This window comes from Erigeron canadensis, chromosome 4 (assembly GCF_010389155.1).
Source record: "Erigeron canadensis isolate Cc75 chromosome 4, C_canadensis_v1, whole genome shotgun sequence".
Classification (NCBI taxonomy): domain Eukaryota; kingdom Viridiplantae; phylum Streptophyta; class Magnoliopsida; order Asterales; family Asteraceae; genus Erigeron; species Erigeron canadensis.
In genome coordinates this window covers 7898840-7919532 of record NC_057764.1, presented here as the reverse complement: position 1 = coordinate 7919532, position 20693 = coordinate 7898840, and the positions used below count along the sequence as shown (strand labels likewise).

Below are 20693 nucleotides of genomic sequence, written 5' to 3'. Positions count from 1 at the left end.
TATACATTTTTCAACAAAAAGTTCAAGTAACGGGATACAATTAATAGCATCAGCCGGATAATAAGATAATAAAACAAGACATAAATCTACACACCATATTCTGCATTTTATTTACAATTCTCAACTTGCTTGTTGGTTGCTTGCACACTACTAGAAAAAACACCTTTAATGACACCGAATGCGTGTCATAAAAGGGGTCAGATAACACGCTTTTTGGTGTCATAAATCGACACGTCATAAATCTTTATGACACGCCTTGCGCGCGTCATTATTTTATGACATGCTTTTATGACACACTTTTACGACATGTTTTTATGACACGGCGCTTGCGTGTCATGGTTGAAATATTTACAAAAAAAAATTTTTTTATAAAATTATTAATATTCACACATTAAATAACAGTTAATCTCATAATAAAAACAAATACACAAATAGCAAAAGAGAACATTTCATATATATATCAAAACTATGCGTTTCATACACTACAAGTAATTTAAAATTCTAATAATAACCATAAAAGTTTACAACCGCTAAATTATATAAAGTTCAAGACCGGTAAATCAAGTTTGCCACATAACTTCCCCATTCTTCACAAACTTCATCCAAATCATCATCCGTGTATTATTTTTTACCTTCCCCTGAAAAATACGTACAATACATTAAAAGGTGACAAATGTATGTTCTGCTATAACATACGTCTATAATATTAAGCTAATAACCGTAATAACTATATATCTATCTACGATTATCAAATTTTATAGTTATGCAGGCAGACACGAACACATGCTATGTATAAAATACGCATATTGTTATTACCAAAACTGTACTCGTTTGATATGTAACTGAACTGCCCGACCCACCCATTTTGCCACTTAAGCTGCACATTAATGGTTTTCTTGTATACCCGAACCTTGGTTCCAGGTGTGAGAGAATTTTCGAAAGATTTACACCAAGACTACATGAAATATTTATTTATTAAATATACAGCATAATTACAAGTCAAAGAAATCAACATACCTCTTGAGTTTGTAACAGACTTGATTTCAAAAGAGAGCCCAAAACAGAGGATCAATGACCCATTAGAAAGAACTTAGTTGAGTTTTCATCCAATCAGAAGGTAGAGTGAGTACACATAATATCAAATGTCATTCCTTCTTTGTCTCGTGTTCTTATCTAGACATGTTGATGCTGCAAAAGTACGTTTATGACTACCAAGTTTGATAGGTTCAGAATTTCTCATAATCCTAAGCCGCTTCAGGGTGCTTCGAAAAATCCTGAAATCAAATAATGTTACCAGGACGAATATAAGTAACTGACTAACTGAAATGCAGGCACGGAATCAAAAAAAAAAAAAAACAAAAGGCCGTTGTTTTTACCCGTTGTCCCTCATAGAACGCCTTAGCGCAGCGCAGCTCTTGCTTCACCTAGCTTACCCTCTTTTCTCCTTTCCATTTCTTGAGCCTAGAGAAAATAAAAAATTCAAGTGACGTTAATATACCAAAAGAATGGAGATCAGAGGGAAATAGAAATATAGCACACACTTTTATCTTTGACATAATGACAATCAATCCATAGATATACATACAGCTTCTCAACTGTGCTACTCTAATACATGTTTATCATCATTACACTGCCAAACATAATAACGGTCAATATCCAAACTAGAGCTGCAATGCTTAATACTTACAAATCTCTTGCAACAAACAATCATCAGTTGTAAATGTAAAACTTCCTCAAACCCTACTCCAATTATATAACACATCAAACAGAACTATATATTTGTACACGATAAACAACTCATAACGAAAAGTGCATCAGGTGCTACTCTTCAGATGGATACACATAATCACAAAAGCTATAAAAAAAATAAAACGATACTTCAAGTTGTATACATAGAATATCATATTACAACATGATCTCCGATCTCGTACGAACATAAAATCAGATCTTTGCATTACTAAAAAGAAACTTAAATACAAAAATTAAAACAGTAGGTAGTGGTGACAAAACCTTTTCAACAAATATAAAATAAAACAAGTATAAATTGAATTACACAGATACATATATAGATATACAGATATATAGACACAGATATAGATATATATAGACACAAATACATATATAGATCTCGAGATATATAGATACAGTATATACAATAAAATTATAAACTATAATCAATATATATACATATATATACAAATAAAATTAAAATTACCCTTCCTCTTCAACACGAGGCAGAAAAATACCATCCTGAGATAGAAATTTGGTCAATGGTTTCAAGAACAAAACTTGAAATCAAACTAAATTGCATGGGTTTTTCAGATCTCGAAGAAACCCTTCCAATCATCATTGTCGATTGGAGCAGAATTTGAACATTCAATCGATTTAGGGAGCGTAATTTGAACATTCAATCCATTTAGGGAGCGGAATTTGTGTAGATTTAGGGTTTTTATGAGGAGCGGAATTTGTGTAAATTTGTGTAGATTTTGGGGAGCAGAACTTGAACCTTCAAACGATCGATTTTGGAGCAGATTTTTGGGGCTTCGATGTTGTTACTTGGTGGTAATCGATCAATCGATTGAATGGGTTTTTCGGGGGGTTTTTTGGTTATCAGTACTTAGGTTTTTTTTGGGGGGTTATGTCGAGCGGAAGCTTTTGTGAATAGTTGAAACAAAATAATAACACGACATTTACAGATGACACGCAAATAAAGTGTACTCCGTGTTACACTACAGTTTTTATGACATTAACAATTGCGTGTCATAAACCTTTCAAATTCTATAGGTTATGACAGTTTTTTTATGACACACGTTTTTGCTTGTCATCTTAGATGCGTGTGTCATAATTTTGGTGTCATTAAAGGCTATTTTTCTAGTAGTGGCAGTTCTTGTGAATATATCTGATTTCGTAGTAAGTTATGCTTGATTTCAAAGAAGGTTCCACATCCAAAACCTTAGCAAGCTCAAGCATATCCTTAATCGATCCATCAACGACTGATGTTGAGATACTAATTTATCAATCCATGGAAGTTACGTATATAAGTTAAGGGGTCCATAGTGTCAACAATAAAGTCTACAACCGAATGGAAGTTATTTTCGGTTAGACAGTTAGTGATGGGACATGTCGTTTAGGAAATAGATGCGTCTGTTAGAAAGTTATACCCTTTAGTGAAAGGGTGTGTTGTTTCGTATGTGTCTATTGGGTAATTATAAATACCCATGTAAAGTCCATTTGTAAAAACGTGAAGTATAAGAAGAACGCGTCGTGCGTTCAAGTGTTGTGAAATAAGAAGAATAGTTTAGTATTGTTATTTCGTTCAAGTGAGGGACGAGAGGGACGAGGGACCAACAGTGGCATCAGAGCCAAGGTCGTCGAACCAGAGAGAAAGAGATACCAGCGATTCCAGAGGGATCACATAAGAGAAGAGAGTGATTCAGAGGAATCAACGAGAAAACCGATCAAGTGGAGATCGAATTTGAGAAAGTAAAAAAGAGACAAATCGAGTCAGGGAATCAATTAACAGAGTAAAGTTCGAATCAGATTAAGAAAATAAAAGAGAAAAACGTACCGTTGTACGAAGAAGAAACCGCCGTCGTGTGTGCTGCCGGAGAAGAAAGAGTAACCGTCGTATAAACCGATTAGCCACCACCGCAAGAGAAAGAAAGGAAAAATTGTTTACCAGAAATATTGATTAACCGCCACCATTCAATTCGAAGATCAGAAGAAGAAAAAACCAGGGGAGAGTGCCCTAATTTGCGTGAAGAAGGAAGAAGAAAGAACCAGAAGCAGTTCTAATTGGGAATAAACGTGAAGCAGCGTGTTTTTGGTTTACAAGGCCGTAAGTGTGTTTTATTTGAAAATAAAGAAGCCCGTGTCTTTAAGGAAAAAGAGGCCCACTAGATATCAAAAGGCCAAGAGTATATTACCAGGTTTAATTTTCACCACTTGTTATTTTTTCTATCTATTAAAAGGATATAGATAAAAGAAAATATATTACCAGTTGACATTCGGAAAGCATAGATTTGTTTGAGAATTATCTGGTTAGACAGAAATTTAAGTTCTAACTTTTCTTAGAATTATTTTGGTTTTAGAAGAAAACCAAACTGAAAGGATATGTAGGGGCTAAAAACAAAAGTGTTGTTACAAACGAAGTCGTCATATCGTTATCATCTTATCAATGTACAATCTTAAACAATAGCAATTATACACTATGGGCATTAAGAATGAAGAAGATACTTGTGGCAAAGGGAATATAGGATTTGGTAGAAGCAACGAGTACATCAAAAGAGATCGATATAAAAAAGGATAGTTCTACATCTGCATATCTATTCCAAGGATTGCCCGAAGATTTGCAAATGCAAGTTGCGGGATGTGAAACGTCAAAAGAAATTTGGGATTCATTAAAGGCTAGATTTGTTGGGACAGAAGATGTTCAACAAGCGCACTCGCAACAATTGAAGTTAGAATTTGAGAGACTCGTTATGAAAGAAGATGAATCAATAGATTCATTTGCCGGAAAGATGATGAGTATTATTACAAAGGCTGCTACATGTGGATTGACATTTGATGAACAAACAGAAGTGCAGAAATTACTCAACGCAGTACCAGATAAGTTTATACCAATAGTAGCAACCATTGAAATGGTTGTTGATTTTAAGGAAGCGAAATTGGAGGAGGTTATTGGGAAACTTAAGACTTACGAAGAAAGGCTTAAGTTTAGAAAAGAGAGTGGAAAAGGTAATAGTGAGAAGTTGTTGTTCACTCGCCAAGGGAATGGCAGAAATTATGAACGCAACTATGGAAACAATAGACGAGGAGGTGGTAATCAGACAAGAGGAAGAGGTCACGGAAGATTCAAGAGAGATAATAGAAATGAAGATAGTTTCGATCGATGGAAGAAAAGCCCTAGAGATCAAAACTATCCAAGAAGACAACTTAAAGACGTACAATGTTACAATTGTCAAGATTTTGGACACTTTGCTGCAAATTGTCCAAAACCAAACCATAGAGAAGAAAAAGCAAACCTTGTGTTCGAAGATGACGAACCAGCGCTATTGATGGTTACTACTAAGGATGAAAAAGAGACAACATCCTTAAAAGAAGAAAAGAAAGGAAATGGAATTCTCATTAAGGAAGATGAAATTTCAAAAGGAAAGTTAGATGACATGAAGTCAAAGATAGAAACTGACTTGAGAAGTAAACTAGAGTTTTGGAAGTTTGAAATGCTTCAAGAATTTGAGATAGCGAAACAAGTGTTTGAGAAGAAAATGAGAGATAGAGAGATAGCATTTGAGAAACAAATGCAAAAGGAGTTAGATAACTTAGAGAACTTAAGAGATTGCACAAGCAAAGAGATAAAAGAGTTAAAGACAAAAAGAGAAACGTTTGAGAAAGAGAACCATGGAGTTTTTTCAGATAAGAAACTCCTAGAAGAAGAACCAAGAGCGGACAATGGCGAATGCAAGAAGCATCAAGAGACGCCATCAAGATTTCAAAAGGAAAGCAAGATTGAGAAAGACATCAAGTCAAGAAACAAGAAAGTTGAATATGAAGATCGTGATACAAGAAACACATCGTTGGAGATTCAAGATTATGACATGATATGAATAAAGGAAGATACCGACAAAGATGCCAAAGATGATCTAGACGAGATTAAAGACAAGGAAGAAAGAAGTCAAATCAACGAAGAAGTTCAAGACAATGATCGAGTTAAAGATCAAGACAAAGGAAGTGGAAATAAGCCAAAGTTCAAAGATAAAGATGATGAAGCTTGAAGATAACAAAGGCATGGATTAATAAATTAGGGAGGAGTGTTGAGATACTAATTTATCAATCCATGGAGGTTACGCATATAAGTTAAGGGGTCCATAGTGTCAACAATAAAGTCTACAACCGAATGGAAGTTATTTTCGGTTAGACAGGATTGATACGAATTTGAAGAACAAGGTTTGTGTAATTGAATCACTCAATTAACATTGAATCAAATATAAAATCTCTGTATATAAATTTGATTACATAAATATGAAACTAAACATCCCTATATATACTAGTCTAGTATGGCAGTTATTCTCTAACCATTGTGTCGCTTTATCAATTGATGCTCCCTTTCACGAATAGTCATGTCGCTCTGTTATGAGTGGCCCATAACTGCTGGCCCTTTTCTTGAACAGACACACCGTTTCTTGTTTCAGTCATTTACACTTTACAACCCTAGTCTTAAACCAATTACAAATTCCAACATTTGAAATCAGAATTTGAAAGACTCGTTATGAGAGAAGATGAATCAATAGATTCATTTGCCGGAAAGATGATGAGTATTATTACAAAGGCTGCTACATGTGGACTGACATTTGATGTACAAACGAAAGTACGAAAGTTACTCAACGCAGTAACAGATAAGTATATACCAATAGTAGCGACCATTGAAATGGTTGTTGATTTTAAGGAAGCGAAATTGGAGGAGGTTATTGGGAAACTTAAGACTTATGAAGAAAGACTTAAGTTTGGAAAAGACAGTGTGGAAGATAATAGTGAAAAGTTGTTGTTCACACGTCAAGGGAATGGCAGAAATTATGAACGCAACTATGGAAACAATAGAGGAAGGGGTGGTAATCAGACAAGAAGAAGAGGCCAAGGAAGATTCGTGAGAGATAATAGAAATGAAGATAGTTTTGACAAATGGAAGAAAAGCCCTGGAGATCAAAACTATCCAAGAAGACAACTTAAAGATGTACAATGTTATAATTGTTAAGATTTTGGACACTTCGCTGCAAATTGTCCAAAACCAAACCATAGAGAAGAAAAAGCGAACCTTGTGTTCGAAGATGACGAACCAGCGCTATTGATGGTTACTGCTAAGGATGAAAAAGAGACAACATCCTTAAAAGAAGAAAAGAAAGGAAATGGAATTCTCATTAAGGAAGATGAAATTTCAAAAGGAAAGTTAGATGACATGAAGTCAAAGATAGAAACTGACTTGAGAAGTAAACTAGAGTTTTGGAAGTTTGAAATGCTTCAAGAATTTGAGATAGAGAAACAAGTGTTTGAGAAGAAAATGAGAGATAGAGAGATAGCATTTGAGAAACAAATGCAAAAGGGGTTAGATAAGAAGATGACGAACCAGCGCTATTGATGGTTACTACTAAGGATGAAGAGGATACAACATCCTTAAAAGAAATGACTAGAAGGAATGGAATTGTCATTGAGAAATATGAAATTCCAAAAGCAAAATTAGAAAGACATCAAGTCAAGAAACAAGAAAGTTGAATACGAAGATCGTGATACATAAAACACATTGTTGGAGATTCAAGACTATGAGATGATACAAATGAAGGAAGATATTGACAAAGTTAACAACGATGATCAAGATGAGACTGAAGACAAGAACAAGATAAGCCAAATCAATGAAGAAGTTCAAGGCACAAAGCAAATTTGTGTGAAGAAAAGTTCGCGAGGAACAAAAGATGGTGTGACGTCATCAAAGATTTATTAAAGATAAAGATACTACTACAAGTTGAGAAGACTTAGATCAAGAAAAGACTAGGCGTGATGCGAAGATAGGTCTGAAGATTAGAACAGCTAGTCTTAAACAATTAAGGGGGAGAATGTTGGAAATATAATTAGTTTAAGACTTAACGGGTTTAAAGTGTCATTAGGACAAAGAGGAAAAGAGACGTTTGTTCAAGGAAAAGGGCCAACTGTTTTGGGCCTCACACAAACAGACAGACGCGACTATACAAAAGGACATGGCGCTTGTGAATCAACACAACACTTCAGGGATAACCGCCAAAAGTATCCAGTATAAATAGAAGTAGATTCGTTTTGTTTCATATCCAACTTTGTAACCGAAAATCGTTAAAGTGATTGTAACATACCGTGATTATATATATATATATCAATAAAGTGTGATTCTTTATATAAATCATATTCTTCAATTACGATCGTACCTTGGCATCAGTGGTATCAGAGCAAAGGTTGAGGAATTGAAGAATCGTTGGAGCGGGTTATTCGTTTGTGATAAACAACAACCGAAACAAATCAAAAGATCGAGTGATTCGATTTTGAAGAACAACCAAAACAGGGGACGGTTGACTGTTTGTGGTGTGAAGCCAAGAACAGGGGGCGACAGTTTCTTATTTTTCATAGACGAAGACACAGAAGGCGGAATAAGTTGAATCTCATTGAAATTTACTTTTGATCGACGGCAACAAGAAGAAAAATAGGAACGGAAGGAGATAAAGGATAAAGGCATAATATTGTTGATTGGTGAAGTAAACAAAAAGTCAGATTTTTGTTATTTCGGTATTTGTGGGTCACGAGATCAACAATAAGGGCAATGACATATATACTACAATTTCACAAAATACAATATTCCAGGTTTTATCTTCTAGTTTCCATTTATTTTATCTTAACCATAGTAATTTTAGAAAGAATCCATATTAGTGTTTAAGTTTTAAGAAGAAAACTTAAAAACAATATGTCGGGTTCAAGCGGTAACAACAACAATAATGCACTTGGGGGATTATTGACACACTTTCAATGTCCGGTTTTAAATTCTACAAATTACCCCGTCTGGGCTATTCGTTTCAAAACTATTTTAGAAGCAAATGGTATATGGGAAATTATAGAACCAGGCACCAAACCGATGTAAAGAAAAACAAGGCCGCGATGGCATATATATTTCAAGCGTTGTCAGAAAATCTAGTTTTACAAGTTGCAAGTTGTAAGACTGCAAAAGAAGTGTGGGATGCACTTAAGACAAGATATGTTGGAGAAGATCGAGTACAAAAGGCAAGATTGCAAACACTCAAATCGGAGTTTGAGATGTTGCAAATCAACGAGGAAGAGACAATCGATGCATTTACCGCGAAGATAAACGGGATTGTCACTAAGGCAACAAATTTGGGTTCAACATTTGATCAACCAAGTCTAGTACAAAAACTTTTGAATTCCGTACCAGATAGGTTTATACAAATTGTTGCATCCATCGAGCAACACTTCGATCTTGACGAAATGACGCTAGATGATGCGATAGGAAGATTGAAGGCTTTCGAGGAGAGAACAAAGTTTAAGAAAAATAAAGAAAGCGACAATCAAAAAAAGTTATTGTTGACACGTCACAACAATAATTTTAATCAATGAAGGCGCTTTGGAAAATGTGGACAAGATTCGTCGAGAGGACGAGGCAGAGGGAAATATAAAGGCGAAGGACACAACTAAGAAGATTCGGAAGGAAATGACAACAAACCGCGAAGGAATGTTGATAAGTCACAAATAGATTGCTACAAGTGTGGAAAACTTGGGCACTATGCTTATGAATGTTCAAGCAAGAAAGAGAAGGGATTTGCAGGACTCTCCATAGAGACTGATGATGAGGAACCGACACTACTAATATGCCTTACTGACGAAAACTAGAAAGCTTGAAGGCTTGATCGTGTGACGCGATCAAGACAAACCCGTGTGATGTGGACAAGTAACCTATGATGGGTGCAAGCAAGGATTCAGTGAATGGATCAAGGCAACGACCGTGTGATGCGGGAGATAACCTGTGAAGGGTGTAGGTAATTCAGTGAGAGAATTAAGGTTGTAAGAAATAACCAAGTTTACCGTGAAGGATGGTTCGTGATGAACAAGGTCAGTTTATTGATCAAAAGACATATGCATATTGGGTAATTATAAATACCCATGTAAAGTCCATTTGTAAAAACGTGAAGAATAAGAAGAACGCGTTGTGTGTTCAAGTGTTGTGAAATAAGAAGAATAGTTTAGTATTGTTATTTTGTTCAAGCGAAGGACGAGAGGGACGAGGGACCAACAACTGATGTATCTTTTTTGCCAATATCCTACCATTTGCTGCACTTCTGCAAAACATGAACAAATAAGATAAGCCACAAGTGATCGTCATTAGAATCACAGTTCAAAAATAATACCAGTATATTCATTTAGTGAGCAAGAACTTTACCTTTTATTTATTAAATTTAATTGACTAATGAAGTATATTGCAATAACTCAAAAATGTAGTAAAAGATCGAAAATCACTATGTGTTATACATTTAAAGTCTTATATGAAGATAACTTAAGCCATCGGTGTGTTCATGTGGGTGGAAGGCGTTTAGTTCAAAATGAGTAGATTTATTGTCAAGAGCCTACAACATCTAAACAAAATTCTAATAAGTAGTCCAAAGTAAACGATCAACCAAATAGGTAGTGCCTAGTATGTCAAGCAAATGAACTAATTGGTACAATTCTGACGTTAAAATAACCTCTGGTTGCTATGTTCCAAAAGCATTTACAAACGTCCTGCCTTAATTAATATAGCTAAGACATACCGCGAAATCATTTGGCCAAGTTGTATTTGCTGCTGCAGAAGTACACTCTTTGGAACTTTTGTTAAGGGGTATGGACGCCTTGAACTAAAGAAATACAAAACGCCCAAACGGGGTGGTGTAGCCGGCGGCATGGCGACTGCATGAATGGAAGATGCCGGGGAAGGCGCCCCCGTTTCCTTTAGTCTAAGTGGCATACAACCTCCTGTGTTTTTACTGCTGACCCATTTGAAAACTATTAAAGAGAGGGTAGTGTGGGCCTGGTGATTCATTCTCATCAGGCTGATCTTCCCAAATCAGCAGCTTCCCAAATCAGTGGTGGTAGTCTACCACTTGTAGCACCAATAAAAGCATTAGACACAACTAATAGAAAATATTTACAAATGGTTCTTGTACAAGTGATAATAGCTTGGAAATAAGCATACAATCATCAATTCTGTATTTTAAATCTACCAGTGAAAGGTAACATTTAACTTGTAGATAGATTCATATGAATCTATGCTCATCTGTAACAAGTTGAAAGGCAAAAAATCAAAAAAAAATCTATCGTACGATTTGTTATCACAAGGGAATTTGACACCATGTTTTTACTTTTCCAAGTTCATGGATTTGGTAAATGCAGATAGAATACCACATCAGAAGTCTATTTTACTAAAGATGGAGAGATAACTACACTATCACCATGGCTACCAGATTAACTAATTATTGGCCCTTCATTCTTTCTTGATAAAGATGCTACCTAATCTATTACAGAGGTAAATTATGACACAACAAACCTCAAAGATTTTAAAATAATCCTCTAACTTAAATCGGAACTATTACAAAATTTTTAACAAAATCCAAATCGAAATTATCAAATATTTTTCATTGAGGATATATGTATTTTACAAGATCCCATAAACCCGCTAAACTCTCTAGAACAAGTAATAATTTGAAATATAGACATCAAATGATTATTCGGAATATCCTAAAGCATTTCACAAATCACATTATATAGACAACAAATAATTATTTGGAATGTTACCTAATTAATTTCTGTCTCGTTGATCAAATCACCAGCCTAATATCATCACTGCACGAAAAAACCACATTCCACATCCTAGCAATCAAATTGTTTAGGTTTTTGAGTCCATGATGATGCAAGTGTCTCATTTTACTTTTTGCCAACAACAAAAAACTAGCAGCAGAAGGAGGGGGTTTTCAGTTTTTTGGAATGACGATAAGTGTCCATGATTGTGTTTGATACTGGGAGAACTTTTATTTGGGGAGCGGGAAATCTCCCTCCATTAGGATTTTTCCTCAATTAGTAACTAGATTAATACCCGGTCGGTGGCCGGGTTATCCGAAAACAACATATTTGACCCGTCAAACCCACTTGAGTATTTGACCCAAAGCCAACTCGATACATATCGACCCGATTGACAGCCATAACAATTGGACTGTCAATACTCGACTCAACCCGAAACCAAAACTGGAACCCGCACGAAAATAACCGAGTTAGGGTTGTGAAATCTCGAACCGCCAACCCACTAACCTTATTTTTCGGGTTAGGTTACGGTTGACCTATTGGGTTAACACGTTGACCCTCCAATGTGAAAATATTTTTAAGTTTATATAATTTTTTAAAGAGGTCGACCCATCAACCCATTTGACCTGAAATCAACCCACCAACCCATAACCCATATGGCCTATTTGACCTAATATTAAGTCGCCAACCCATCAACCCACCAGCCTATTTGACCCGACAATTGAAAACTCGACTTATTAACCCGCCAAACCAATTTTTTTCAAGTTGACAGGTTGTTTTGGGTTGACATGTTGTAGGTAAGAGTCCAAATTTATAACCTGGAATTTTTAATGGGTTGGGTCAGGGTTACAGGTTTTTTACCCGTCAACACGCCAACCTGAACTCAATGACAACCTTACTAACAATAGCGATTATTTACATATCTACATGCCTTTTATAAACCACAAAAAAAAGTTGATTTGATATTTTAATTTAAAAATTAAAATAAGCTGTTGATTAACCTGTGAACTCGCCAACCCATGTATTAGTTTGGTCGACTCGGGTCGACCGGAGTTGGATCCAGGTTGAAGTGTCTGATCTTAAATTTCAACCCGCCCTAGTTTAATACCTGGTCCTTAAAAGTTACATAATAACATGTACATATAACAGGCATTGCAAGAAATATACGTCTTATCATATACCAAAATGATGTTTAAAATGAAATCGAACATACATTTAAAATAATCTTTAAACACTTCTACAATTTCAACTATAATATATATAGAATGGGTTTGATACACATAAAGCGGGTTTTATGACCTTTTATAGTTTAAAAATATTATTATTGAAAAAAATAATTATAATTATAGTTTGAAAAATATTTATTATAAATAGTTTTAATAAATATTAACTATTGTGTATGTATAGGGAATATATACATTACTCCATTAAAATGTTGTAAATGAATGATTAAGTTGTTTATAGGCAATAGCCAGACTGTGAATACTTGACTCAACTTGAAACCCGATTTGAAACTATCAGAGATTTTCAACCCGTTAACCTACCAACATGATTTCTTAGAACAGAATAGAATAGAATGTATCTAATATTAGTTCATTGAATGTTTATTTTAGTGGGGAAAAATAAATAATCATTGTTGATAAATAAACAGTATATATAAATTGATAAATTTCTTAGCTACAAACAAAATATCATTTGCTTTTTGATTTTTTTTAATCTAATATTAAGTTATATTAAAAGATTTCCAACTCATTTAGAATTTGAATCTATTTTCTATAGTTTATCTTTAAATTCAGTTGTTCCCAAATATAAAAATGACATTTAATAGTTTCTAAATATAATCCAACTAATCAGAATACAAGAAAATAAAACTATCAGCCAATCAGAAGCGAAAAAATTCATTCTTTTTTTCTTTTTGCTCTACCAGCAATATATATATATAATTTACATATTTTATTATTTGTATCAAAATAAACGGGTTATTTCATTTTCAATATACTAACACGTACCCATGCAATGTGCCAAGTGATAGTGTCAGCGATGATATGGCGGCAAATTAGGGATACTTCTTCTATAAATACATATATATTTATATATATGGATAATAATTATTAATAATTTTAATTTAGAATAAGATTAATAATGACATTTGTTGTTTCCATCACCTTAAAATATTGTTAAAGTCAGCTGAAAAGGTAAAAAGTTGCATTCACCTATCCTCAGCTTCTACAATTCCTTAAGATATACTTTAAATTATCTTTAAATATATTAACACACAGTTATACTTATCAACCAATTACAACTTTCGATTTTAAAAGTAAATGTATAGTTATCCTTTTTTGAAGTTTTTTTTTAATAATTGTCATGACAAATATAAGAAAAAAAATAAAACATTAAAATTATAATCTTTATAGAAACACATATAACATTGTTATATTTTAATTAAATAATTTAAGATATATTTCATCTAAAAAAAATTCCTAAAAGTGTAAAATAAAAAATACACCATTTGTAGAAATAAAACAAATAAAATAATAATGACTTATTATGATTTTAGTATTGAAATATCTTTAAGTATGTCACAATCTACAATTTTGATGCACATATTATGATTTTGTAATATTTAAATATCGCAATACATGTCACACTAAACAACTTTGATCGACATATTTTTAAAATTATTTTAATATCAAACTCAAAATTTTTGAGAGTTGAATCTAGGTCTTCTCACGTCAAAATGCTTATTGCAAGATTCTCATGTCAAGCCTTTTATGTGTGTACTCCCCATTAAAGTTTATAGCCTCTCTGTCCATTGTTACTAATTTTGAGATGTATAAATTGTACAAGTTATTCTTAATGTTTATATTATACCATTAACTATTTATAATGGTTTTAGTATATACGAATATAACTAACTATAGCTGAGTGTAAAAAAACTGAAATTGTGTTCATTGTATGTAATCAATTTTTAAATATTGTGCATTGAATGTATTCGACCAATCAAAAACATTAAAGTGACAACTTATATGATTGCATATACAACTCAATACATACAATGCACTGGATTCAAGGTTCATTACATACATTAAACACAACTTTATTTTTCACATTATATATATTCGTTTATACTTGATTATTATTATTATTATGAGTCACTGTCATCGCCACCAGCAACACAATCGTCGTCATTGCATTGTACATGTACGTACCATGTTGATTTTAATTAATATTTGATTTTAAGTTTTTAAATAATATTTGTTATTTTAAACCAATATACATTTTGTGAACCATAATTATTTGTTATAGAAGTCTCCAAAATATAATCGATACATACTACAACTATTAAAAATCAATCATTAGATATTACCAGTTAAAAATATGAAGTATTGAAATTAATATAAGAAAATAAAGATATTTATGCATACCATAAAATTTTTTGAGATCAAGAAAAAACATCAAACATATAGTTCAATAAAAACAAATTGAAACAAAAATCAAAACTCATCCCTTCAGAAGAATTTCAACCCATCCCACACTCTTTCTTTCGGGCAAATATTAAATATCTCCTTCTTAAACCCCCTAAATATAATATATATATACCCAAATTATAAGTTTTCAATGCATGATATACCATGGGCGTAAAATAATGTTTGGGTAATATCCAAATATATATGAAATTAACTCATTTCTTTCTATCTTTTTACTCTCAATTATGAAATAATTCAGTTTCCCACATGCCGTATTACATAAACCAACACAATTTTCAATTTCAAAACTATATGATTTTTTGAGATGGTGTGAATTGACATTCAAATCCAAAAATAAAATATGCAAGTATTCAATTATAATTGAATCGTTGTATTCAATACTATTACTCACTTTCACTTCCCCCAAATTCAAAATTATTTGGGGAAATAGGTTTTAAAGGTATCTTTCTCGTCCAATTTTACTATGTAAGGTATTGTCCCTAAAAACCTCCTAATGCGACTCAACTATGTGCAATCGCGATCTAATATGGGTATCAAAACCATTATCCAGTTTTGTTTGACTGGATTTGTGTGTGTTTGACTTTGACCGTTGACCTGGACTGCCATGTCACCCTGCCACGTATTATTCTCCATGCCACATTCGTTTTCCTCTAGACTTGTTAACCGAAAAAGGGCGGGATATTTTCCCGTTCCACCCGCACGTTTATAAAAAAAAACTATTATTTTTATATCATTTTCCATATATACACATAGATTATATATATACATCTGAAATATCACTTTCTCTCGCTTTCTTCTTTATATTTCTTTAAATAAACACCCACATATCACTTTGTCTCCAAGTACAATATCATCATCGGAATCAACGAAGAAACCCTAATTTTTCGGTTGTAATGATGGAATGATCTGAAACACTTCCAGTGATTGTTAGAGTCTACAGATAAATATATTCTACTTTATCAACTTAAAAAGTAGGGTTTTTAATGGGTGCTGATGACGAGGGGGTTTTCATCGAATATTGGGTTTTTTGTTGTATTAGATTCTTAAAATGTCTAATTATGAACATTGTTTTTTATGTGTTAACCTGCATTTGGCAAAGAGGGGGCATAAATTGACCTAAATTTAGGGTTTTTAATGGGTGGTTAAAACATGGGGGTTTCATCCAATATACGTTGTAGATGTCAATTACGTAATTAAAATTCACAAATTTGAACACTTTTTTTTTATGTGTTAACCTAAATCTGGCAAAATCTGGAAATAAAAAAAATAAAATAATATAGGTCACGATGAACAGATAATCTTGCATGGGGATTTCAACGTATGTACATATATTATAAAATATTTGCCCAAAATTTTATTATTTTATAATACTTAAATAATATTTTTGTTTCTGTTTTTTTATTTTAGGATGAGTTATAGAGGTTATGAGTTCAAAGTAAATTTCGATGGGGTGTTTTTTTTAATATCCATTGAGGTATGAAAGTGGAATAGACCTAGTGTTACGTACTGCAAGGGTCACTTCATTTGAAGAATTTTGTGATTATCTAGAAGAACAAACTAAGTCAATAATTGTGGGTTTGTACTTTGTAATTCCTGGGAATGAGTTTGAAAGTGGGTTGATGAAGGTAAGTGATGACAGTGACTTGAACTGTTTGTTTGATCTTGCTAAATGTTATGGTACTATCCAAATTTACCTGAACCATTTAGAGGATGATTACATGAATCAGTATTGTGCTATAAAGCCCAAAGAACCAAAAAACCCAGGGGAAGTAGAAGACAATGGGGAAATGGAAGTAGGTCAGTCTAGTAAGTGTAAGTCTGCAGATAGGACACGTAATGTGTTTCTACATGGTGATGTAGATGATGCCAATGTAGAGGATGGAAACAGGGATGTAGATGATGCAGTTGAGGATTTAACTCTTAATGATGAACCTAGTAAGAATAACATGGAAGAAGGGTCTAATATTGTTGTCAGGAAGTTGTTCCAAGATAAAGGGAAAGGCAAAGAAGTTGACATGGATGCTGGCAAGTCACATGATGGATGTGATGACAACCAAAATGAACAAGTAGCTAACACTAACAGTGATGACAGTGATTTCAATGTTGAAGGTGAATATGTTTCTGATAGTGACAGTAATAGTGAGGCAGCATCTATAGAACTTTTGTCTGAGGGTGAAGATGAATTGAGGGAGGTCAGGCTTAGGAAAATTTAGGCTAAAAAGTCTCCCAAAATGAAGAAGCTTCCAAAATTGGGGGGTGATAACATGCCAGATAGACCAATGGAACATAATGATCTAGTTGTTGAGCATGATGAGTTCATACAACAATTACCCAGGAAAATGCAGGCTGATGTAGATGAAGAGCTCCAAGACCCATTCAAGAAGGTTGAACAATTGGAGAAATGGCCAGTTCACAATGCTGGCAGGCCTTGGAGAAAAAAGAAACCTATAGTGGGTGAAAAATTTCCTAGCCACTTGGAGTTTAAGGAGTGTTTGACTTACTATAGTTTAGCCAATAGGTTTAACATATGTTATGAGAAAAGTACACAGAAGAAGGTTATTGCTAGATGTGTCCAAAGACCTCCTACACTAAAAGACCCGACTGTGGGAAAACAAAGGAAGCAGTTTATGTACCCAGCTACTACCAAGGGTGAAGAGGCCAAGTGTCCATGGAGATGTTTTGCAAGAAAGATGAATACTGAGAACTCTTTCCAAGTAGCTTCTTTAGTTGAGAACCATACATGTGCTAGGAACTTTAGGTTTGGGTCTTTGATCAACTACAAGTAGCTTGGGAAACATTTTGGCAACAAGATAAGGGCACACCCTGGTATTAAATTATGTGAAATAGCTGATCTAGTGATGAAGAAATATAAGTGTTTTGTTTCTGCAAACCAATGTAGGGCAGCCAAGAACTATGCACTGAATGAGTACACAAAATCCTTAAAAGCCCACTATGGTATGCTGAGGTCTTATGCTGATGAGTTGTTGTCTTCAAATCCAGGATCAACTGTAAATCTTCAAGTGACAAGGAATCCAGATAAGAAGGTATACTTTGACAGGATGTACATATGCTTACAGGGATTAAAACAAGGTTGGAAGGTGGGTTGTAGGAAGGTCATTGCTCTTGATGGATGTTTCCTCAAAAGTCCTAACACTGGTGAGCTTTTGACTGCAATTGAAAGAGATGGCAACAACCACATATATCCAATAGCATGGGCATTGGTGAGTGTGGAGAATACTTATAACTAGACTTGGTTTCTGGAACTTCTAGCCAATGACTTGGAAATTGAAGCTGGTGTGGGTATCACCATTATGTCTGATCAACACAAGGTGTGTATTAATAATATGTATTCATAATATATGACATTTTAATTTATATATATTTATAATATGTATTCATAATATATGAATTCTTTTGGTATACATAATCTATATATATTTAATTTATTTGTATACAATATATATATATATATATATATATATATATTGACATATTACTATGTACATAAATATTTATATTTCTATACATAATGTTGTTCCATATTATGAACTTGTATCCAATAGGGGTTAATTCAAGCTGTGAAAACTGTAATGCCTTATGCTGAACACAGACAATGTGCAAGACACATATATGAGTCATTTAGGAAGAAGTTTAGTGGAGTACATTTCAGAAGTCTTTTCTGGCAAACCTCTAAGGCAAGTTATCCACAAGTTATCCATAAGGGCTTGCAACCCTGATGCTTGCCAATACTTGATGGAAAAGAATCCAAGATCATGGAGCAGGGCTTTCTTTAAGTTATATAGAGCATGTGAAAATGTAGAGAATGGATTTAGTGAGTGCTTCAACTCAATCATTCTTACTATCAGGAACAAGCCAATCATCACACTGTTTGAATCAATAAGGGTGATTATTATGGAAAGGCAAGGTGTGATGAGGGAGTTGTGACATAGGTGGAAAACAGATATTAGTCCTTCTATTGTTTAAAAGCTGGATTGGGTGAAGGATCAACATAGGTATTTTACCAATACTAATTTTGTCAGTTCATAGTTATATATATAAATATATACACATCTAATGTACTCTAACCATGACAGATTCTGGAAAGTATTTCATTGTGGTGGAAATGAATGGGAAGTAAGGCAATTGAATGAGTCTTTCAGGGTTAATGATGCATACAGACACTGCAGCTGCAGGATGTGGGAGCTATCAGGTATCCCTTGTCCCCATGCATGTGCAGTCATTTTCAGATTAGGTAGGTCTCCAGAAGATTTTGTCCCTGGGTGGTTCAAGAGAGACAGGTATATTGAAACATACAGCACCTTCATTATGCCTGTTAGTGGCATGTCACAATGGAATCTTAATGACCATGAGAAGCCATTGCCCCCTCATCCTAGAGTAATGTCAGGGAGCCCAAAGAAAAAAAGGAGAAGGGCAACACATGAAGGTGGAGTAGTGAAAGCAAGTGAGCATTTTACGAGATTGTTTAGAAGAGGCATTATCATGACATGTAAAAAATGTGGTCAGCCTGGACACAGCAAGAGATACTGTAAGAATGAAGAAGCAAGTGCCCCTGAGAAGGAAAAAAATCTGCTTGGAAGGCCAAGGAAAGATGGGCAACCCCCTCATCAAAAACAGACTAGAGGGTCTGCATCTATCAGAGTAGATGGTCAACTAGTTGCTGAAGCTAGCATTCAACTTGGCTAGTGTATCTGTAGGAGGAGATGGTGGGTTGCAGGCAAATGTGTCATTGAATAACCAAGAGTCACCTGCAGCTCAAAACAAACCAAATGACCAATCCCTAACCACCCCAATTACCACCGAAGTAGGCCAAACCACACCACTAAGATTTGTTGTGAGGAAACAAACTTTGCCTAAACCAAAATGGACCAAATGTAAAATCTTACAAGATACATCACCAAGTAAAGGGACTAGTGCAGGCCCCAAAATTAATCCTTTATCCAAAGATAATGTGGTCATTGGCTCCCAATCTTCCATAATTAGGGCAAGTGCTGCATTGGGAGTTACTAGTGCTAGCTACCAGAAAGTTAAAACCCAAGGTATGGCTTCATTTATTTTTCATTTTATTTATATACAATGTAATAATTAGGGTTACTCATAAGTAACACAAGTTAAAAGCCCTATATATATATGCCTTGAAAATGTTTTCATTTTATTTATATACTATATAAATAATTAGGGTTACTCATAAGTAACACAAGTTAATAGCCCTATATGTATATGCCTTCATTTATTTAACATTTTATTTATATATAATCTAATAATTATTGTTATTCATAAGTAACACAAGTTAATATATGTATATACATATATATGTAGGTCCTCATAAGTATCCTAAATGGTGGGGTGCTGGTTTGTGTGTTGACCCAGTCACTAATGAGTCATTCATAGGTGGATCTGATGGTATCCCAGTTCTCATTTGGCCTAAAGATGTTGTTCCTCCTAGTGCAATTGAAGATTTGCAAAAGAAGTAGAAAGCTAGGGAAACATTGAATGCATTAAAAAACAAGTACCAGTTTGGTGGAAGTACAAGTATGACAACAAAAGCTGCAAGTGAAGGTGGTGGTCTGGGAAAGAAAAGATTTTTCAAGTTGATGCAACCTCAAGTGTACAGGAGGGTCCAAAGAAGAAAGTAGTTGAAGGTAGACATGTGTATTCATTGCCAATTGCAGAAGAGACTCAGAAGATGAGGGCAATAGCAGATGTTAGGAAAAAGTTAGCAAAGGAGGCACTTCAGGCAAGTAGAGAAATTGTAGTGACCAAAAGTGCACAGGAAGCTCAAAGGAGTAGAGCAATTCAAGCAGTTAGAAAGAAGTTAGCTGAAGATGATGCAAA

At 34.2% G+C, this 20693-nt stretch overlaps 1 long non-coding RNA gene across 2 annotated transcripts; it reads right to left on the bottom strand.

The window, feature by feature from the left end:
* Positions 1 to 464: 464 nt before the first annotated feature.
* Positions 465 to 3804, bottom strand: LOC122598308. Of its 2 annotated transcripts, none has more exons than XR_006323581.1 (4): positions 3569 to 3804; positions 1377 to 1461; positions 1018 to 1274; positions 465 to 638 (listed from the first exon to the last, which is right to left on the bottom strand). It is a non-coding gene; the product is annotated as an uncharacterized LOC122598308 (long non-coding RNA). The 2 variants fall into 2 exon arrangements; XR_006323582.1 differs by lacking the exon at positions 3569 to 3804 and adding an exon at positions 2216 to 2447.
* Between the last annotated feature and the right edge of the window lie 16889 nt (positions 3805 to 20693).